The sequence below is a fragment of the Lycium barbarum genome, chromosome 8, assembly GCF_019175385.1.
Source record: "Lycium barbarum isolate Lr01 chromosome 8, ASM1917538v2, whole genome shotgun sequence".
Taxonomy (NCBI): Eukaryota; Viridiplantae; Streptophyta; class Magnoliopsida; order Solanales; family Solanaceae; genus Lycium; species Lycium barbarum.
The window spans coordinates 47,144,414-47,169,641 of NC_083344.1; positions in this window are offsets into that span (position 1 = coordinate 47,144,414).

The following is a 25,228-nucleotide window of genomic DNA, read 5'->3' on the forward strand; positions in this document are numbered from 1 at the left end:
TGATACCACTTTGTCACACCCTAACCTTATTAGGGTGTGATGGGCACTCGACCCCACATACAGAGCCGAGCGAACCCGCAGACCCTGATTACACACCTAATGTTTTTCTTTTTTTGAATTCTAAAAGTCAATTACAAATAAAATACATGTTGAGCTTTCAAAAATTTCTGCTTACTATTTCTAGAATTTAACAAATCTGTAATTATATGAAATTTACTACATAACACAAAATGACATATCGGCTGATGGAGCCGCTTACAGACTGACTATCATTACCCACGACGCTATCTGCAAAGTCTCTAATACTGATCAGACATCACAGCATACATACTCTGATTCGGCAGCACTCCTGGAGGAAATGGAGCCCGCCAATCCACTGGATCATCTTCAGCTAATCTCGTCTATCCACTTGTGGGTACCTGCACGGCATGAAACGCAGCCCCCGAAGAAGAGGGGGTCAGTACGGAATATGTACTGAGTATGTAAGGCATGAGTACAGAAAACGAAACCATGACTGAGACAGATAGAACAACATACAAATAGCCTATCCAGAATACCAAACACTTATTATTATTTTTTTGTTTTCCAGACACGAATCATATTTACTCATCTCGTATGCCAGACGGATTACAGAACGTACAAATTACTCAAATGATGTCATATAGCAAACGGGATACAGAATATACAGAAGGTTAGAATGCTTACTCTCCAACACAAGTCATGCATATCGGTATCGGATATCATATCACATACGCGGTAACCCCGGGGACATATGCCACGCCGGGACAAATACCATATCATACATACGGTAACCTCGGGGACAAATATCACGCCGAGGGACTGGTCACATCCTATCATATACATGATAACCTTGGGGACAGATAACACGTCGAGGAACCGGTGAACAATGCCAAGGGAAGCGCACGATAACGTAGGAACGTGGTCGCCACTCCTACCTTTGGCGCCACAACACATCATATTTCAGAAAATTTGCTCCGATCTCCGTCACACATCATAACATAACCACGGTACCCGGGGGCGGACAGATAACATGGCACCCCGAGCCCGGACACATCATACTTCATAATATATCCTCGGTAACCTGGGACGGACATATAACACAGTACCCCGGAACCGGACACATCATACTTCGGAATTCATATATGGAACCCGGCCCTTAACAGAGGACTCGGCGAACCATCCGCACGATATATATACCGGCCCGGGATCCGGTGAAAGGGATCATAGCATATGCACGAGCAGAGTAGTGAGCAACTAAATGCACATAAATCGAGACTCGATAGAATGATCGAACGTGCCATCAGAATAATCATAGCAGGTTACCCATATCAGAATGCTTATATTAAAATACTTATGTCGAGGTACTCATATCAGAATACTTATGTCAGAATGCTTAGGTCAGAATACTTATATCAAAATACTTATATCAGAGTAGTTATAACAGAATACGTATGTCAGGATTCTCATATCCAAAATACTTATATCCGAATACTTCTATCAAAATGTTTACGTCAAATTTCTTGTATCGGAGTACTTACGTCAAAATACTTTTGTCAAAATATCCATATCGAAAATACTTGTATCCAAATGCCTATATAGGAATACTCATATCAGAATTTCCAGATACTTATATCAGAGAGTACATACAGTTCATAACAAATCTAGAACAATAGCCCAAGTTTCTCTTAATTACTATGCGGAAATGAGTCCAATAGAGCAATACAAATGGGGTTCGGGAATTATGGGCCCACCTCGGATTAAGTCGAGGTGGCGTATATAAACTATGAACATTTAGCCTTATAGAGTCATCCATGAAGATTTCAGGGCAATCCGGTTTCATTTGTAGAAGTTACGGACGTTCAAACTATGTTTCCATCAAAGCATAAGGTTCTTAGTTCAATTTCACTGAATGAATAGGGGTCCAAATCAAGCTCGGATTTCTAGGAATAGAGTTTCCCTCGAGGCTCGTATCATAGCCTATTACAACTAGGACATGCCAAAAGAAAGGAAGGGTAAGCCTTACATACCTGTGCCGCGACCTCCAGCTACGCTTATGCATCCAATTTCTTTGTCTATATGCAGGAGAATCCATCCATTCGTTAGTTTCATTATCATATACCTGCCTTAACCTTTCAAACACATTCACTTGTATCCTGCTGGAATTTCGGCAGCACCTCCCCTGTAAATATACCAACCCCGAGAATACGGCTCGGCTCCCAATCAACAACAACAACAATCCATGAATTTGACCCGGCCACAATATCAACAACAATGACAACAACCATTCTAACAACATCGACCGTTAATGTAAACGCACTTTAACATTAGCAACCTTCTTTCGCATAATGCGACGATATTCCAATTACGTTCAAATCAAGATATATAATCAATCCAAAACCATTCAAACATGATTCCATAACATTTCCAAAAATTCACAAAATTTTCCAAAACGACTTGAGCAAGGTTCCAACTCACCCGAAATTGTCCCCAAGCCCGAGAACAACACCAAACACATTCTTTCCTTCCAAATTCACACATTATGTCACAATACATACATTTACAACTTCATTTCATAAATTCAAGAAACCACATCAAGACTACATTTCCTTCCAATGCGGCCCACACGAATATAATCTTAACTTGGATTATTAAAACTTCATTTTCTATCATAATACTCACAACGAGGACAACCAAAATACTAACGACATTATTTTCCATCAATGCAAGAAGTCTACCTTCCATTCCCATTAACTTCTACAACAACTTTCCGACAATTTCAACTTCACTAGAATCGTCATAATCTCACTTGCATCCTAAAATACATATCGACAACAATTAAATTATTACATAAAACTTGATTCACATTTCATACCACACACACACACACATTCAGCCACCTTCCAACACCCACAAATTCAACCAAAATTACCAAACTTTCATTTCCAATATAAATTCCATAACTACAACAATTAAAATACTACATAAAAATTAACTAATCTTGCCTCCACAACATAGGCATGCACACGGCTATACCATACAACCCTCCCAATTTTCATGAATTCTATCTGTTCCTTCATACTACATTTGTAAACAAGCCTTCATAACATCATAAAAAGGATTAAATATTACCTCTTCTCTTCAACCTCTTCCCTTGACCAACGTGCGGAAATGATGAAACGAACGACCTATCTTCCGAAACAACTATACCATGTCGAAGAGGGCCTTCAAATTGGTTGGAATTCTAGGAGAGAATAATTTTTTGATAACTATTTCAAGGGGCCAAATTTTTGCCCCTTGGCCGTGCACTTCCTCTTTCTCCTCTCCTTTTTCTTCTTCTTTCTTCCACTCTTTTTCTCTTAATAATATGACTACACACACACACACACACATATATATATATATATATATATATATATATATATATATATATATATATATATATAGTTGTATAGGTCATGTGAGGGGCACATGCTTCCCCCTCTCTAGATTTTTCCTTTCTTTTTTCTCCTTTTTTTTCTAGATTTTTCTCCAAATTCCCAAAGATGACTTAATCCCTTTTCTTTTCCCTTTTTTTTTCGGCCACATGGCCTTTTTCAAGAGATTTCTTGAACATTTGTAAAATGACCATTTTACCCCTAGCCTTTCCACAAAATTACCATAATGCCATTGTGCCAATTTCCTTTCCGCCCTTAGTCTTCCTCAATATTTCCACTCTAACAATATTCATAAATAATATTTTCAACAACTCGTATATTAAAATTATTTTTGAAACATAGTCTTGTTCTTAACTTCTCCCCATTACCTTGAATTTTCTGGACGTACGAAATACGGGCTATAACAGGATTGATAGAATTGTTATGGGCTGAATTGTAAGGGTTTCATATGCATACCTCTATTACTGTCATTGTTGGTATTTCTGTGATAACAGGAAGTAAATTGAAAGTTCGGGTTAGGCGAATATATAGGGGAAATGCTGCCCGATTTCCGTTAAGTCCTTAACTAATGAATACCCTAATCAAGAAAGTATAAGTTAAAGAATAAGTCCTATAGGCGACTGGTTACAGATTTATGAGCTAGGAAGTATAGTTTACTAACGATAGCGTTACTTTTATATTAAATAGGCTAAAGGGGCGACGAAGCGAACGTGATTACGATTAACCTTTAACAGACATGTAAAGTTAACCCTTCTTTCTTTTTGGCATGATCTTTATGAAACGAATAGATGATGTGTAGATGATTCCAAAGAGGTTCCTATTCTTAGAGACACTAGGATGGCTACTGTTCTTGATTTCCAGAAGCTATTTTATTATATCTTGATACGTGTATATGATTCCAGGAGTTCTATTTTGATATAATCCACTGTGACATTCGAAAGGTATTTGATATGACTATTGTCTTGATTATAGTTCGTTTTGGTTATTCCATTGAGTCCTTGATAATTTTTTAATTTGCATATGGTTGTTCACTACTCTACTCGTGCATGCCTCAATATGTCTTTCACCGAGTCTCGGGCCAGGATACGTTTTCGTGCACAGTTTCACTGCATTGTTCACCGAGCCCCTCACTAGAGGGCCAAGATACGATATATATATTATATATATATATATATATATATATATATATATATATATATATATATATGATGGTGTTATGATGTGATGGCATGATGATGCGATGATGTGATGGTGTTATGGTGTGTTTATGGCGTTATGATGTGTTTATGGAGTTATGATGTGTTTATGGCACCAAGGATGGTATGTGGCGACCTTATTCACCGAGTCCCATAATGGGCTGGGTATGACATGATATTGACATGCATGATTTATGTTTCAAAAGGGCAAGTGTTTTGGTATTCTGGATATTATAATTGTCTCTTGTTCGGGGGGCTGCGTTTCATGCCCGCAGGTATAGACGCTCGATTCGGTGATCCCCCGGCTTAGGATTTCCATTCAGCTGTCTTGGAGAGCTCCGTTGTTCCGGAGCCTAGGTTTTTGGTACAGACCTTCTGATATATATATATATATCGTATCCTGGCCCTCTAGTGAGGGGCTCGGTGAACAATGCAGTGAAACTGTGCACGAAAACGTATCCTGGCCCGAGACTTCGGTTTTTGGTATATATATATATATATATATATATATCTGTTTGTTCAGGGGTACGAGGGGGGCCCTGTCCCGTCATATTTCACTGTTGATACTCTTAGAGGTCTGTAGACATCATGTGGGTTGTATATTGATTATAATCAGCTGTGTCTATATAGTTGTTATGGATGTTTTTGTTTGTTGTAGCAGCCTTGCCGGCTTGCATATGTTATCGATACGTAGTGGCAGCCTTGTCGGCTTGCGTATTATAATGATATATAGTGGCAGCCTCGTCGGCTTGCGTATTTATTACGTTATGATTGAATGGGAACCTTTGGGTCTATGTCGATTCCCATGTTGTCTATTGTGTCAGTCTGATTATGTCTAACTGGTACATATGGGTGCCCAGCTCGAGCACTTGTCATGGCCCACGGTGCTGGGTCGTGACATTTTCCTTAAAATCTTTTGCTAAAAGCGGTGACATTGGTTGAGGCCCGAATGATCGCCTTTTATAAATTACTTCTTGATGTTTAAAAATGGAAATGGTCCGACGTTGTTCTGAACCAGGACCACGGTTTGTAACCAATTACTCTTAAATTAATAGAAATCATCGATCTACATAAAACTGCTATCCTTGTCAGATAATAATAACGAAAGTTTTCTAACTAACCACGCATAATGAACAATAATAAACCTAACTTGATTTGCCTCGCCTTTTCAATATTAACCATAATAAAACAACCTTTCGTGAAAGAACGAGGGAAATAGTCAACAGGAATACGAGGAGTACGATGAAGCAACAATGATGCCAGAGGGACTAGTTCAAGAATTCAAAGAATTAGAAGATAAGAAGAAGCCGAATATGGATAAGACTGAGGTAATCAACCACGGTGACGAAGAGGATGTCAAAGAGACACGAATCAGCGCTTACTTGGGAGCTCCACAGAAAGAAGAGCTCATAGCTCTGTTGAAGGAATATGTGGATGTCTTCGCTGATCACATGTAGATATGTTAGGATTGAGCACTGAAATAGTGGCCCACATATTACCCATCAAGGAGGGTTTTGCTCCGATCAAGCAAAAGACGCAAACATTTAAGCCAGACATGAGTATCAAGTTGATAAAGGAAGAAGTAGAGAAACAGATCATGTTTGGAATAGTGGAAGTGACATCCTACCCCACTTGGGTGGCCAATATAGTGCCAGTACCCAAAAAGGACGGAAATATTCGGATCTGTGTGGACTATCGAGACATTAATCGGGCCAGTCCGAAAGATAACTTTCCTCTCCCAAACATCCACATTCTAATAGACAACTGCGCTAAGCACGAACTGCAGTCATTCATGGATTGTTTCGCTAGGTATCATCAAATACTCATGAGCGAAAAAGATGCAAAAAAGACAGCCTTTATCACCCCTTGGGGAGTCTACCGTTCGGCCTTAAAAATGGCGCCACATACATGAGAGCCATTACTACTTTGTTCCATGATATGATGTATCGAGAGATTGAAGTCTATGTGGAAGATGTCATCATAAAATCAAAGGAAAGCTCGAAATATACCATGCACTTGCGCAAGTTCTTTGACAGGCGTCGTAAGATCAATCTTAGGCTGAACCCGGCAAACTGCGCCTTTGGAGTGCCTGCAGGTAATTTGCTAGGATTCATAGTCAGCTGCAGGGGTATTGAACTCGATCCTACCAAAATTAAGGCAATTCAGGAGTTGCCGCCTCCCAAGACAAAGAAAGAAGCCATGAGCTTCTTGGGAAGGTTAAACTATATTGGGTGTTTAATAGCCCAGTCAAGTGTGATTGTGGAGCCAATCCTTAGATTGCTCAAGAAAGACACTCCCACTAATTGGATGGAAGAATGCCAAGAGGCATTTGACAAAATTAAGAGATGCCTTTCAAATCCTCCCGTCTTAGTGCCACCCAGGGAAAGGGACTCTGTTACTGTACCTGCTGGTATTAGAAAATTCTTTCGGGTGCATACTCACCCAGCATAATGAATAAGGAAAAAAGGAACATGCCATCAACTATCTAAGCAAGAAGTTTACATCCTGCGAGTCACGGTATATGCTCGTAGAGAAAACCTATTGTGCTCTGACTTGGATTACTCAAAAGCTGAGGCACTACTTATCGGTGTTCACCACTCACCTCATATCCAGAATGGATCCATTGAGAGCATCTCGTAGAAAAAGAGTATGCAATGTAGAATTTTAAGAAGAGTATAACTACGACAAAGGACTTTTCACAATTTCATTTTTTTTATCATAAATAATCCTCAACAAAAATTTGGTTCTTTTTACAAACTTGATATCGATAAATCTGCGAATCTAGAAAGCAGATGCTCCTGAGTGAATTCAACATCGTATACGTAGCACAAAAGGCAATCAAAGAATAAGCCCTAGCTGATTTACTGGCAGAAAGTCTCGCCGATGATGAACTTGAGCCATTACAGACTTTCTTCCAAGATGAGGAAGTAATGGCTATGGAAGAAGAGGTGGCAGAACCATATTCAGGGTGGAGACTGTTCTTCGATGGAGCAGTCAATTACAAATGATCAGGCATTGGGGCAGTGTTAATATCAAAAATAGGACAACATTATCTGATGGCTGTAAAGCTCAACTTCAGATGTACTAATAACATGGCAGAATATGATGCGTGTATCCTCAGCCTTGGGATGGCATTGGACATGAACATACAAGAGTTGTTGGTAATCAGGGACCCCGATTTGCTCATAAATCAAGTGAAAGGAAATTGGACGACCAAAAATGATAAAATGCTCCCATATGTGAATCTAGCACAAAGATTATGTGGGAGATTCAAGAGTATCGACTTCAGGCATACTCCGAGGGCTCAAAATGAGTTTGCAGACGTATTGGCTATGATAGCCTCAATGATCCATCACCCCAAGAGTACTCACATTGATCCACTAGAGATCACACTAACAGAAGAATAGGCTCGCTGCGCCCATGTCGAGGCCGAGACAGACGGCCAACCATTGTATGCTGATATCAAGGCCTACCCGAAAAAACGAGTGTACCCCCAAGAGAGCTCAGCGAATCAGAAGAAGATCGTCAGGAGGTTGGCTAATGGTTCTTCTTGAACAAAAAAGTATTGTACAAAAGTGTTACACCTCGGAAAAATCCTCCATTGTTTTCCAAGTGAATGGACCCGCGAGGAGTACGAGTATCCGATGTTTTCATGAGTAAGAAATAACATTTGACGACCCTAAGTAAGATTCTGAAGGCAATTGCAATAAAGGATAGGTTATGCTCCATAATGAATGATTATAGGTTCTAAAAATGTGGAAAGTTGCAGATCTGCATTTTGGCCAGTTGCACGTAAAATGAAATACGGACCGTAAAGTGGTATACAGCTCGTAAACTGCCATGTCGTATTTTGGCTTCCAAAACTTCAACTTTCTACCAAATGATCAAATGGTTAAATACGACCTGAAATACAGACCGTAAAGTGGTTTACGGCACGTAAACTGTGTCGGTAAATCACCACGTCTCAGCCTGAGTTTCTGGTTCTGTTATGATTAAATACGACCACGAAGGACGGTCCGTAAACCAAGTTTACGACCACTGTGCTGTTCACTCCAGACCAGATTTTAAGTCATTAAATAAGGGATCCAATTTTATTATTTCATTTCCACATTTCATCCCTTCTCTCTAAAATATCTCTCTACATTTATTCCACAATATTTCAAGGATTATTATCATCAACAACACAAATCAAGTGAATCAAGTGTAAGGAAACCCATTAAGATTATTCAAGTCAAGAAAATCTTATTGAAGGAAAACTAGGGTTATTGCTCAAGTGAAGTATTTCGACCAAGGCTCGTTCCTACAACTTCTAAGGTAAGATTTATGGTATTTATATGTGGTTCAAGGTATTTGAGAGTTAAAATGCTTGTACATTAGATGAGTATAGAAAAATGGGTCATGAATGACGAATAGTGACATTTTGAGAGATTGTTTGAATTGAACCATCATTCTTGTTGTGTTGTGATATGAATGTGTTATAAATGATTTTAAGATCATGAAAATTGGCATTTTATATGAATGGAGGAAGTCGGGTGATATGACCATGAATATGGGTGAATTGGGAGCGAATTGAGAAATTTAGATAATGTGGTTAACGTAAATGATTAATGGCTATTGTTGTAGTACTGTGAATGTATTGTTTACGTTTGAGAGTTGAAATACACTATAGAGGAATGTCGTATAAATAGAGGAGACTTTGCTCGATTTTCTCTTGTTTAGTCATGTATGCTAGCTATCGATTCTAATGATTGTATGACTTTAATGAAGGTAGAAACGTGAGCTTTGGAGGAGAACGTGAAAGTGGTAAATGGTTGAACGGAAAGGTATGTAAGGATAAACCTTCTTTCGTAAGGCATGGTTCTTTGGCCAAACATCTAAATCTTAAATAAGTCTATAATGTCTCATAAATGATTCGATCTTCCGAGCTATTAAGCTCACGATTCTTGATATGCTACGATTGTACTAAGTTCCTCGTATGACGAGTAAGCCTGTGAAGATAAGTGTAATGAATGATGATAATAGTGATAATGATATTGATGACGACTATAATGGTAATGGCGATGACGATAACGATGACGATGATGATAGTGATGAAAGTAGTAAAGATGCTTATGAGTTGTATGTATGTGTGCCCATGTATGGCTACTATGAACCCCGAGCCTATATGGCCGGGTAGTATGTGTATAGATGTATATATATGTATGCTTACGTAACGCGCGCACACCACTGCAGTTGGGTACGAATAACACTGAGCCTTGGTTGGCCAGGTATGTATGACCACCGAGCCTAGCTATGGTCGGGTACGTGAAACACCGAACCTTCGGGGTCGGGTATGTTATGTAAATGCTATGTATATGATAGGATTATGTATGTGATATGATTATGTATACAATATGAATGTGAATAAGGGTATGTATACGAATATGAGTACTAATATGGAACGGATACGAATATGGATACGGATATGGAGGTATGAGCACAATACACATTAGAGTGGAAAGTTTATATGAAAGGCATGTAAGTGCCCATGGCGATAATATTACCATCTCCCATCTTGTACTATTTCTTATGATGTTCATTATGCTTCTACATTGATATTGATCATGCTTTACATACTCAGTACATTCTTCGTACTAACGTCCTTTTGTTTGTGGAGGCTGCGTCATGCCCGCAGGTGCACAGGGAGACAGGCTCGATCCATAGCGGTATTCTCAGAGACCACCTGGCAGAGCTCCATTTCATTCGGAGCCATAGCTTTTGGGTACTTATTCTTTTGTGTACATAATTATGGGCATAGCGGGGTCCTGTCCCGCTTATGTGATGTGTTATACTCTCCTTAGAGGATCGTAGTCACGTGTATATGGTTAGATATGTCTGGCCTTGTTGGCCTGTATTTTGTATATCATTTGTTACCCTTGTCGGCTCATGTACATTGATGTGGCATAGGTGCAAATTATGATATAAAGGCATTGTTGTCCAATGGGACTAGCATGATGAATGAACAGAAGTATGTTAAATTATGTGGCTCACCTAGATGTAAGTATAAGTGTAAGCCAAGGGGCGCCCGGGTGGGCTAGCACCGGGCGTTCGTCACGGCCCTCTAGACGGGTCGTGACAAAAAGAACACCTGACGTCGAGTTACTTAGGTGTGTGGACGTCGAAGAGGCTCCGAAACTGCTGAAAGAGGTGCACGCAAGGGCATGCAGACCTCACATGAATGGATTCATCCTCTCCAAGAAACTCTTGAGGACATGATACTATTGGATGACCATGGAACATGAATCATTCAAATTCGCATAGAAGTGCCATGAGTGTCAGACACACGGAGATCTGATCCAGATTCCCCCTACGGAGTTACATGCAATGAGCTGGCCTTGGCCATTCGTGGCATGGGGAATGGATGTCATAAGACACATCAAGCCCCCAACCTCCAATGGACAACGAGTAGAAGCAACCTCACTTAAATCAGTGACCAAAAAATTTGAGGCTGATTTCGTCAAAAATAATCTAATATGTCGTTTCAGCGTATCGGAATCTATCATAAAAGACAATGGTGCCAATCTGAACAGCCATTTGATGAAGGACATCTTTGAACAATTCAAGATCACTAGGAGAAACTCTACCACTTACCGGCTGTTATGGTTTGCTTTTACGCGGGTTAAGGCATAAAAGTTACTACGAGGTTGTTGGTGCTCTAATTGGATTTTTGTTCTTTTTTAGAGTCGCCACCTAATTTATATATGGAAAACTAGGAACACCGGCTTTAAAGAATCTTTCCAAATGAGAGAAAAAAGTCTTTTGGACCAAAGTTCGAGGTAAGGATTCTGGTGATCCCCTAGGAAAGGTTTTACACACCCTAGTATTAAAAATCCATAGAATACGGTTGACCTACAAGCTTGACCATGTGATTAATGTACTTATTTGCTAAAAAGTGTTTAGTTTTCCGCAAGAAATATCATTTCATTCATATCATAATTTCAAGGAAAAATTCGGCAAAAATTCCTCTTTTAAAAAGGGGTTTTAGTTTAGAAAATCCGCGTAAGTGTTCAACTCACTTTGTTGTCGGACTAGGACACACTCGGGATTTCTCCCGAATAGAGTCTCTACTATTCTAGTCCTAACAAAATGAGTTTAGTACCTACGGGTTTTATATATATATATATATATATATGTATGTATATGCAAGTTCATTAATTTATATCCATTTTTTATCATTGAAGCCCATAAGTCAATAATTTTCTTTAGGTCTAAGTTCATTTCACCATCATAAACCAGTCCAAAGTTTCGGTCCAAATGCGGCCCAAATTAGTCTCACCTTTTGGTCTAAGTTAAACATGGGCTTCCAGGCCCAAATAGCCTTTATTTTCCCTCCGAATTTTTGTTCAAGTCCAGACCCATTTTTAAAATTGTCCCGATCAGCGCAAGCTCATTATTTCTTGTACAACCAACTGCGCATTTCTTGCAAAAAAAATAAAACCATCCCTTTAACCAATTATGAGACACATCTATTCCATAAATTTATTTGAATCACGGGCTTAAGGTATAAAATCAGCTATTCAACATTTTTGAAGAAATATCATGTTTTGTTTAAAATTGAATCAATTTTAAAATATAAATAAATCCCGCTCTTCATTTTTTGTGCTAAACTTTGCTCTTTTTTTTTAAAAACGGCTTTTAGACTTAAAGCTTATTGTTAAAATCCTAGTTCATGCGAAAATAGTTATCATCCAAGTTTCTTTGAAAATCATTTGGTGACTTTCCTAAATAGTATGTATTTCTCCTAGTTCTACACGCATAAGAGTTTCAATATTCTTCATGAGTATTTACATATACACATACATATATGAGATACAACTGAATTTAATAGAGAGGAAATTAAGCTGGTGGGCCTACCAAACCCACTAGCCTCAATTTTTACCCATGGATGGGCCTTCATCTTATTTTTTTCGCTTTCCACTTTTTCCCTCAGACTTGATCAAGAAAGGGTATTGGGCCCTTGGCCCAAGAGGTTTATACAATAGAAATGTTACACCCCTCGTGTTCGTAGTGGTAGAACCTATGGTTTCCTAGTCGGGTATGCCCTTGAAATAGAGACCCGAGCCGAGTTTGGAGGTAGAAAGTGCCTTACCTCCTGTACGAGGGTGCCACCAGATATTTCTAGCAATTTATAGAGTTAGAAGTTGAACGAATCGAATCGACGCGATCTGAATTGAATCAGTGAAATTTACAGAACACCAGTCATCATCGACGGGTCGTCGACATGGTCGATGGACCGTTGATGTGCGGAATCGATAGGGTCCCGTAGCCTTGCATCTGTAGACGCAGGTCGACGGAGCAATTCGATGGACAGTCAACTCGTCGACGAGCTCGTCGCACCGGACCGCTGTAGCCTTTTTGGCTTCCAAGTATAAATAGGTGGTTCACGACCATATTTCATATTTTCCTCCTTTCCAAATCAGAAAAACCCTAATATATTCTCTCCCAATATTTTCCATCATATTAGTGAAGATTTGACAACACCCGGACCCCGTAAACCAGAGCTTGTGAAGAAAAAGGTTGCTACTAGGGTTTCTTCAAGGTTGTGAATCTTAGGGAGTTGAAGTTTAAGTGATTCTTGGGATTTTTGACCCCTCAAGGTATGTAAATGATTTCTACCCTTTTATTAAAGTTTATTATCAAGAGTTATAGTGATCTAAGTAAATAGGAGGTATTTGTGGGTGTGGTAAGTTGATGAAGGACACGATGGTGACATGGGGTTATTTTAAGAGATGATTGTGGATAAAATTGAGTATATAATTATATATATAAGTATTGTTATTGTTGTTATGGTTAATGTTGGATTAATGGGAAGTTGAAGAGTTGTAAGGTTATAAGGAAAATATTGTCTACAAATCGTTAAGCTCTATATGCATCTAAAGGAGGTTAGTAAGTGAGGTAAATAGTCTAACAAAGGTCTATGTTATCTTAATTGTAGACTTGCAAGTGTGAGAGGTAGAAGTTGGACGATTAAGTATACTTCAAGGTATGTTAAGGCCATTCTTTCCTTCTTTTGGCATGATCCTATGATATGATCCAACAAGCGAGTAAGCGAGCTTCCATATTACTCTACTCTTAGAAGCATTAGAAGTACTTCAGTCTTTGATGTTCGTGTACCCTGTTTATGAGCGATCCTTTTGTTCATGGGTCCAGTCTTATGTAGCCAGTTTTGTGCATACAGTTTATTCATGCATTACATTCATTATATATTTATGTACATTGACCTGTGACCAGAAGGCGTTATATAAGCGAATATTAGATATATGTAAAGTATGAGAAGAGATATAGGAGTTATACACTCACTACCACTATGATGATTATATTGATTATGGTTGTAGAAGAGCCGATATGATATGATGAGATGCCATAGAGGATTTACAGGAGTTATATACACACATACATCAGGCGTTATATACGCACATATATCAGGCGTTATATACGCACACATATATCGATGCATGACCATCATTGATAGGCATGAGCATGCATATGATGTGCCCACAGAGGCGTTGTCAGTTATAAAGATTTATGCAGATTCAGGTAGATACCTGTTCATACAAGTACATGCAGTCAGTCATTTCAGTTTATGAGTTCAGGTCTTATCCATGATTCTTATATATCTATGTTGTTCTTATGCCTTACATACTCGGTACATTATCCGTACTGACTCCCCGTTGCTCAGGGGGCTACGTTCGTGCCCGCAGGTACAGGGAGACAGACAAGTGGTCCAGCTCAGTAGGTTCTCTAGATCTAGTAGTGGTCAGTATGCTCCATTTGATCCGGAGCTACAGTCAGTTTTGGTATGCCGCCCTTTTGAGATGTGTATGCATATGGGTATGACAGGGCCCTGTCTTATCCTTTCTATAGCTTTTATTCCAGTAGAGATCTATAGATAGTTGTATGTAGTAGTCAGACGATGTATCCTTGTCAGCTTCTATTCTTTTGTGTACAGTATATGTAGCAGCCTAGCTGGCTTGCACTGTTGTTCCTTATGTTTTGGATATATATGCAGATTGTACTGAATTCTGATGTTTTCCTCTTATGAGATTCGTTTATGCCATTAATGGGCCTTTGATGTTTAGTATGCTTCAGATATGAGTTTAGGGGTGTTTGGTCGCTAGAGGTCAGACACTCATCACAACTCATCGGTTTGGGTCGTGACAGAAGTGGTATCAGAGCAGTTTCGTCCTAGGGTTGTCTATAGACCGTGTCTAGTAGAGTCTTGTTTATGGGCGTGTTGTACCCCACACTTATAAATAGGAGGCTATAGGACATTTAGGATGATTTCATTCTTTCTCTCTTAGATTGTGCGATAAAGCCCTATGTTAAGCGTTCACTTTCTGATAAATTGTTCTGATTTCAGTGATGCCCCGCAAGAAAGCTACAGTCGCCAAGAAGGGCAAGAGAGCGGCCAGTGAGGCCACTAGCCATACTCGGTAGGCCATGAGGGCCCAGGATGAGATTCAGAGTGAGGGGCCATCTGAGAAGTTGCATACACCGCCTCCAGCACCAACCCCAGTCCCTCAGCCAGATGCAGAGGGCTAGGATGTACGGGATGTTGTATGGTTGTTGACCAGATTAGTAACCGCCTCGGCACAACGGCAGGGAGTTGGTGATGACCCAGCAGACAGGGCCAGTAGTTCGAGGGTTACAACCTTCGTTGGGTTAGGTCCTCCCGAGTTTTCTGTGGTAAAGCAAAATATGTGTCACGGCCCAAACCGATGGGCTTGTGACTAGTGCCCTAGTTGGACACTCGTATGTGAACCTGTTAGATATAGCCAGACTGAAACTGAAAATAATATGGCACTCTGTAAAAGCATGCTGTGAACTCATCATGTCATACATAAAAAATAAGCTGCCTCTTGAGAAGCCACAACTAACCAAAACATAACAAATATGCAAGCCGACAAGGCTGCCACTATACACGGGGAAATCCATGATGAACTACATCGATATAGCTGACCAAACCGTATATACATAACCCACATATGTCTACAGACCTCCAAGAATATAGCAGAATCTATGTCAAAAGGATCTGTACCAAAATATCTCAAGCTCCGGAACAGTGGAGCTCTCCAAGCAGCTTGGTAGAAGTCCTAAGCTGGAGGATCACCAAACTAATTTTCTGTACCTGCGGGCATGAAACGCAGCCCCGAAGAAAGGGGGTCAGTATGGAAAATGTACCAAGTATGTAAAGCATGAAGTACAATAATAAAGATCATGTCTGAGTAGAAGATGACAGGAGACAAGTGTGATAGTCAAGGATACCAATGCATCTGTGCCTTATGAGATGAGAGTCATGCATATATATAATATACCGTACCCGGCCCATGATGGGACTCAGTGAAATAATCATATACCATACAGTTATGGGACTCGGTGAAATATAATATGAACCCGGCCCTCTAGTGAGGGACTCGGTGAAATAGTCATATACCGTACCCGGCCCATTATGGGACTCAGTGAAATATATAATATACATACCCATCCCTCTAGTGAGGGACTCGGTGAACAATGCAATGAAACTGTGCACGAATACGTACCCGGCCCGGGACTCGGTGAAATGATGTAATATTTTTATGCACGAATAGAATATCAGGAGCAACCATATACAACTAAATCATCATCTGAGACTCAATAGAATAATCAAAATGAACCAACACTTGAGAATCTAAGGGAACTGTCATGTCAAGCACTGCTGAGAACTAGAGTTCCTTGGAGTCATATATGTTCGTCGTTCGCTCACTTTATGTAATTCATGCAAAAAATAAGGAAGGGATAACTTTACATACACCTTGGAGCCTTTAGAAGTAGAGTCATCATCAATGAATAAAATTGAGAAAATCTAGAAGTAGCTCCACATTCTCATATTCGCTTTGAAATCATAAACTTGAGATCTTAAAACACAAAATCATCATTATCGTTGTCACAATCATAAAATCATTCTTATCCCCGTCATCATGAGAAGCTTTAAGAACCATGGACTTTTAGCTTTTGAAAACAAGAAGGTTACGGAAACATTTATGAAATCATACCATAGGAATCATGCCTTTGAAAGAAAGGGACCAGCCTTAACTTACCTTGAAGCTTATCTATTCGCTCAACTTCTACTTCTCGGACTCACAAATCTACAATCAAGGGAATTCATACAATAATTAGGTCTGTTGACATATACATATCTTAAGCCTCCAAATAAATCTTTCTAGAATCTGCTGAAATTTCGGCAGCATCTCCTCTGTTTATATGCCTAGCCCAAAATTGTAATTCAACAACCAACAACAACAACATCGATACCAACATTAACAACATCACTTTCAACACTAACATGTGCCATAAAACAGCCCACACACTGTTTTCCAACTTCCATAACTAACCAACTTACTATACAATTATTTAACGACTTTATCTCCGAGAATAAACCGGTATTAATGTAAATAGAAAGAGATTCATACCTTATTCTTGTTAAACAACAATATCCTCAATATCCACGCTAAAATCCACCGCAAAATAAGACTAAAATCATAACCACGCGCTATCCGGACCTAAACTAATATTCCGCCACTTGAAAATTGCCCACTTATTGATACCCTCACTCTCTCTACTGATTTCTAGAAATTCTTGGGCAGAATCTGGTGAAAAAGGGGGTTTTTACCCTTTATATAGGGGCCAAATTCGGGTCGGGTTTACTATAGCAGTACTTTAGCAAGTCGACTATAACAGTACTGTAGCACGCGTTTCTGTTTTGTCAGCCAACTTATAATGTCCATTACTCTGATGTCCTATCGATGAGCGGTTTGTTATGTTGGAAACTAGACTCGATGAACTTCATTTTAGGCTTTTGTTTCACTTCAAAACACTTCATATGCTAAGATATATTCGTCCCCGAAGTTGGACCAAAATGTTCACACAAACTTCACCCATCCTTTCTCCAAAGTCGTACTACTCCATTTCTTCCACTTATTTCCTTATAAAACCATCCGGTATACCTTAAATACATCCTTCACTCATTAAATATACTTAATAATGCTTGCTCCTTACATTCCAAAGTGGTTTTGCTTGACCCTAACTCAATGTTCTTACGTTTCAAAATTGATAAATACTTCTTCGAAGATACGGGGTGTAACATCCTTCCCCCCTTAAAAATATTCATCCTCCAATGTTGTAGAACGCCGATCCTCAGGATCCTCATTGAATATTTTTTGTTCAATTACCGCATACCTATACTATAATTTGGTCTGTTTCATCCTGTTCTTTCTTAGCTCTTTATCAAATTCATTTGCGAGTCGTGCAGTCCTCAATCCTCATATATATATATATAGTCACAAGTCAACTAGTATTCCGTTCTCATGCTGTCTCCATTCTTGTGGTTTAACTGGCCACGCGACGATTACTCGCGGTCCTGCGAGCGTCCTTCCTCTTCGTTCCTCATTTCTTATACTAACGTCCAATTGCTTATTCAGCGATACTCTGCTACTGACAAATACTTACTCTTAATGGTTACGTTTCTTCAACCATCTGTCTTAATTCCTTTCCATGATCAGTTATACCCATATCCTCAATACAATTTCTTAAATACGTACATTTAAAATGTTCCATCACCATCTCTATTATTCCTCGTAGCAGGATTATATATTGCGATGAACCAATAATCATAGGTCGAACTGGTCTATAGTTCACAATATCTTCGAGTTCTTGTCAAAACTCTCCCTTTAATTCCTTTGCCCCAAACTTGCAATATAACTTATAATTATAAAGTTAGTGCAATCCTCACTTTACCACAGCTTCTTTTCCAACATCGGTATGGTATACTTACCCTTGACTTCCTCATTCCAGTGATCACTTAGTTAGAGTGTTGGCTTTCCGGTATGTCCATTCCTATCTGCGGGGCATAACCTTACGTTGATGGTTCATATAATTCTATAATACATACCCTTATGCTCAGTATGGTTAGTGACCCGTGATATACTTTCTAATTTCTGGTGATACTGCTGCATTTCTATCTACACCCACATCGTTCTTCCTCTCTTTAGAGATCGCCACACCGCTTATCGTTACTCCCTTTGTTAAGATTCTCATATTTTTCCTTTAATATCAAGATTTTCTTCCGTTGTAACCCAAAGTGTCCTTTGTACTCATCATCCATGTCACGACCCAGCCTCGTGGGCCATGACTGGCACCCTACTTGGGCACCCAGACAGACTTACATATCCAATTATCATATCCAACTTAGCTCAGAGTTCACAATAGTTATTTTAAACATAATTTAAATCAAAACATGTCTTAAACGGTCGTGCATACCAAAATATCATAACGGAACAGATGGAAGCGGCGGAATGCACATCGCCGATCATGTGTACAAATATAAACATAAGGACCATTTTGGCCACCATAACAGACGAACCGCATTAAGACACAGATCGTAATCAAACAGACACATATAGGACCCTCAACCCACATATATGACTACAGGCCTCTACATATACAAAACGAAAACATATGACGGGACAGGGCCCCGCCGTACCCCAAATAGTCGAATATACAGATACATACACATCCCAAAAGATATCTGCCGATATATGGGCTCCGAATCAAAAGGACCACTCTGTAATAGCAGGACGTGGAGCCTACAGTGGTGGATCACCGGCGTATGTACCTGCGGGCATGAAACGCAGCCCCCGAAGAAAGGGGGTCAGTACGAAAGATGTACTGAGTATGTAAAGCATAGAGTGCAGAAGTGCAAACCATAACTGAAAACAAACAGGATACGAAAAGGGGATACTGACCAGTATATCAAAATCTGTGCCAAAAACATATATACGTAATGCAGATAAAATCATGCAAAGCTCAGGAACGTGGTCACCACTCCGACGCTGGTGCCACACACAGCATAACACCAGAAGGTTCAAATCTCCGTACATCCCCGAACACACATATCATCATAACATATCACCAGCCATATCACAGCATAACTCCAAGCGGAACCCGGCCCTATGGCGAGGTCAAGGGAACCGTAACACAGCATACGCCCGAATTTATCATAGTGCGCACGAACTATAACCGCCCCGGGAACCGATGAACGAAATCATAATAAGGGCACGAGCGGAGTCGTGAGAAAACAATGCAATTTATATATCAAAATACTTTTGCAAACTTGATAAAATCATATGTTGACTCATTAGTCGAAATAGTTCGAACAATTAATCAAAACGGGGTTCATTTCACAAAAGTATCTCCAAAATGGAAATTATGGTTCAAAATATAATTTAGGATATATGGCAATCAAAACATTATTTTTCGATAGCCAAATTCACAAACAAAAGTCTTTTGCCGGCATTATATAAAAAATGAGCCTTATATAGCAAACGAAAGAGTCTCGGAGTTAACGGGCCCACCTCGGGTCAAGTCGAGGTGGCAGACATGAATCACGGACATTTGGGGTCTATAGAAGCATACATGGAAGTTTCGAAGAAAATCGATTACATTTACAAAAGTTTCGGACATTTGAGCACTTTCCAGCAAAATATGAGTTTTATAGTTCAATTCGATTGAGTGAATAGTACTCGATTTCCATTTCGGATTTCAAGGAACAGAAGTGCCTCCGAGGCTCAAATATCGACCTAGTATACCTATGACATGCCAAAAGAAGGAATGGGTAGCCTTACATACCTTTCTTGCGGCTCATGCTCGTACAAAATCAAACGCCGTTTCGTCCAAAATCTACAAACGGTCAAAGTTACCAATTAGGAATTGCAAGACTTCAAGAATTCACTTATTTTTATTTTGTCTACCGAAATTTCGGCAGCACTTCCCCTATACAAATAACACCCCCGAGGCTTAGCTCGGCTCAATATATCAACAACAACAACAACAACCCAATACTACATTTGTACCAGCATTATCTTCAAGTAATCAAGGGGCGACAAATTCCCGAAGCTATAATACAATGGTGTACTCCACATCCGACCTCCTTTGAACAACAAACAAGCTCTAAGCGAGCTACCAAACCCTACCAATGTCCATACCACAAGAAAATAATAACTAATCAGCTTATACAACTACCACAGGTTGAACTCACAGCTTCCGATCACCGTCCCATGAGTTTTTAACGAATACGTACCTTGCATCCGAGCTCAAACAATCTGATGTAGATGCTTTTAGTAATCAGTTACTACACCAATTGATCCTCCATATAAGTCCGTTGAGCATGTAGAAAAAAATTACTATAGATCTAATTAATATAAGACATGCAATGAATATACGAAAAGAAAGAGGAATTATGGTTCCCTATATATAAAATTCACCTCAATGTAGCACCACTTGAGGGAGTTCAGAAGATTAGGACTTCAATATGCTAGATAATGATCTGATAAGGAATATATACGAATCCCTATAAGTGAAGTAACGTGGTAACTAGTTGCCAAAGTAGAAAGTTAAAAGAGTATTGACACTATTTTAATGTAAGAGGCGGCGGGTGCATTAAATGAATCAATTGTCATGTTTCCGAGAAAACACATGTCAGGCACTAAAAAAAATCTTATCTTCATATATTAATTAAAATATATAATCATAAAGTTTATCCATTTATAGGATAATAAATATAAACTATTCAACAAAATTCTATAACCTGGCTACAAAAAGATATGTGTCTATATAATTCGTATCCAACTTATCTAGCAAAGGGTAAATTATACATTGTAACAAAAATATATTTTATAAAATTCTAGCATTTCAATTTATATCAAGAGTACAAATTTTTGTACTTTTAATTCTCAAAAGGAAAAAGATAACTTTCTTTTCTTATGATAAAATAATTTCTACCTTTATAATAAAGAAAATCCCATTTGTAAACTACCTGATATCATGTATATAATTTAAAGCATATCCAAAAAAAAAATAGTAGCAATTTTAACTATATAAAAATCATGTTTATCGATTTTTCACAGAAAGGTTACATTTAAAAGAACGTACAATATCAAGGCTATGTATAATAGTTTAGAAATTCGTCAAACTTGTGAGGTCTTACATCTATAACCTCATGTACGATTCTAATCCTCTGAATCCATATTGATCAACTCGTGATACATCATAGCATAAACGTACGGGATGTTACATCCTTCCCCCCTTAGGAACATTCGTCCTCGAATGTTAGATTAGTCTTATAGGGTCTGTAAGTACTTCGGGGGAGTTTCTTTTACGGCCCGCACAATTGATACACATTCTCCTTGAATATAATCAAGTAGGGAATTTAGATTACCTGTGGCATAAGAAATAAGTGAGGACACTTCTTTTTCATTCCGTCCTCAACTTTCAAGGTCATTGCTTTTTACCATAAGACCTTAACAGGGGGTATATCTTTAGGGCGTAATCTCTGCGCCTGGCGATTCAGAATAATTATAGATCGTTCTTCACCAGACAATTCCTCCGTCGCTTGAATATCATTCACTGGAAATGTTCTGGAGGGATCACCAACACATTTGCGGAACATGGATATCTGAAGTACCAAATGTACTGCTTTTAGATCAGATGGTAGATCTAGCCTGCAAATGACATTCTCAACTTTTCGAACAATCTGATAAAGTCCGATATGTCGCGGACTGAGCTTACTCTTTTTGATGAGTCACATTGCGCCTTTCATAGGCGATAATTTCAAAATACCCTATCGCCGACTTGGAATTCCAAGGGTCGACACCGTTTGTCAGCATATGATCTCTATCGACTCTGGGCTGCTAATAATCTCTCTTGGATAAGTTTTACCTTACCAACGGCCTGCTGGATCACATCTGGACCGATTAATTCTATTTCGCCAGTATCGAACTAGCCGATCAGTGACCTGAATTTTTCTGCCATACAAAACCTCATAGGGGTCATCTGGATACTAGAATAGTAGCTGTTATTATAAGCAACTCGATCAATGGCAGGTGATCATCCCAGCTACCTACGAAATCAGTAATACAGGCCCGCAACATATCTTCTAGCGTCTGTATAGAGTGCTCGGCCTGTCTGTCGCTCTGAGGGTGGAATGTTGTGCTCAGACTTACCTGAGCCTTTAATCCTTACCGGAAACAAATCCCCAGAAATTAGTCATAACTGAGTACCTTTGTCAGTGACAACAGATATAGGAACTCTGTGGAGTCTCACTATTCCTTGAATACATATAGTCTGGCATAACCCTCAGCTGAATAAGTGGTTCCAACGGGAAGAAAATGGACTGATTCTGTCAGCCTATTAACCGTACCCCATGTGGAAATCATACTTCCGCGGGGTGCGAGGCAAACCCGCAATGAGATCCATGTTAAGTATCTCCCACTTCCAGATCAGAATTTCCATTTCCTGAAACAGTCCACCCGGTTTCTGATGCTAAATTTGGACTTGTTGACAATTCGGGCACTGGGCAACGAGCCTTGAGATGTCCCGTTTCATGCCATTCCATCAGTATAGACATCCGAGGTCATGGTACCTTTGAGTGGATTCGGGATAAACAGAATACCGAACATTATGCGCTCCGCTCATAATTGGCCGTTACAGCCCTACGATGTCGGACACACATAATCTGCCCCGGTATAACAATACGCATCCGGTAAAACCTCGAGTTGGATATTTTCCTTGTCACAGGTCATCTCTCTACAATACCAGAATAAACTCCTCAAACTGACGCTGTTTTACCTCTTCCATAATCGATGATTCTGCAATTTCTCAGGCGAAAATTTCAATATCTTCAGAACCGACCAAACGGGCTCCAAGGCTAGCCGACTGATGAGTTTTACATACCAATTCTTTATTTCCGAATGTACGCCGGTCAATGCCGTCCATAGGTTCACGACTAAGCGCGTCCGCCACAGCGTTAGCCCTTCTGGGGTGGCACAAAATATTAACATCATAATCTTTCAATAATTCGAACCATATTTTCTGCCACGAATTCGACTCTTCTTGGCTTAAAATATGCTGGAGGCTCTTAGGGCCCGTACAAATGTCAACGCGGACCCCATATAAGTAATGCCGCCATATCTTTAAAGCATGAATCACCGTAGCTAATTCCAGATCATGAGCGAAATAATTTCTTCTCGTGCGGTCTGAGCTGCCGGGGAACATAGGCTATAATCCGACCGCTTCCAGACAACTACATATTTCAGTCGATGTCAAAGGCCTAGGATAGTCCTTCATCACTTCAGTCTTCTGTATGTCAGTTGTTTTCATGTATACTTACTTTACTTACTCTCCTTCGTTCCCCCTCTTTGGGGTTATACTTACACCATATTCGTATATTTTCTTTCTAACCTACAACTTGGTTATTTTCGTACGAAACTGTCACGACCCAACCCCGTAGGCCGTGACTAGTGCCCGATCTGGGCACCTAAACCCATCTATCAAATACATTCAAGTAAATAGCAGAAGCCGACAAGGCTGTATTTACAAATTTAGATAATTTCCAAAAAAAAAAAAAATCGGCAGAGTCTCCTTTGTTTTTCAGACTATCCAGAATAACCCTGTACACAGCAAACACCAACAAAGGCCACACAGGGCTAACAAAGCAACGTATAAACATATGCGGACCGGCCGCCTCGGCGTATGGGATCGCCCAAACAACATATACACATATCCATACAGAAAGACCCTAACCCACAAACATATCCACAGACCTCTAAACTGACCGACAGAATCATATGACGGGACAGGGCCCCGCCGTACCCAAATAGTCAGATATGCAGAAATATATACGTGGCGAAAGATATATATACCAAAAGTGGACTCTGAATCAAAAGGAGTACTCCGAAATAGCAGAAGTGGAGCCTACAGTGGTGGATCACCGGCGTCTGTACCTGCGGGCATGAAACGCAGCCCCCGAAGAAAGGGGGTCAGTACGAAAGATGTACTGAGTATGTAAAGCATGGAGTACAGAAATATAGGCCACAACTGAACACAAACAAGATACAAAGAAGAAGTACAAAATGGAGTATCAAAATCTGGTATCAAAATCATATATATATATATATATATATATATATATATATATATATATATATATATATATATATATATGTATATATATATATATAATGCAACAAAATCATGCAACGCTCAAGAACGTGGTCACCACTCCGACACTGGTGCCACACACAGCATAACACCAGAAGGTTCAAATCTCCGTACATCCCCGAGCACACACATATCAGCATATCATATGACCAGCCATATCAAAGCATAACTCCAAACGGAACCCGGCCCTATGGCGAGGTCTCGGGAACCGTAACACAGCATACGGCTGAATTTATCATAGTGCGCACGAATCATAACCGGCCCGGGAACCGGTGAACGAAGTCATAATAAGGCACGAGCGGAGTCGTGAGCAAACAATGCAATATGTATATCAAAATAGCCTTGCAAAACTTGAGTACTTCATAAGTCATTTCATTAACCAAAGTAGTCGGATAATTAGTTAGTACGGAAGTTTATTTCACAAAAATGTTTCCAAAGTGGTACGTATGGCTCACAACATAGCTTAGTATACCATAGTAATCAAAACATTATTTCATAGAGGATAAT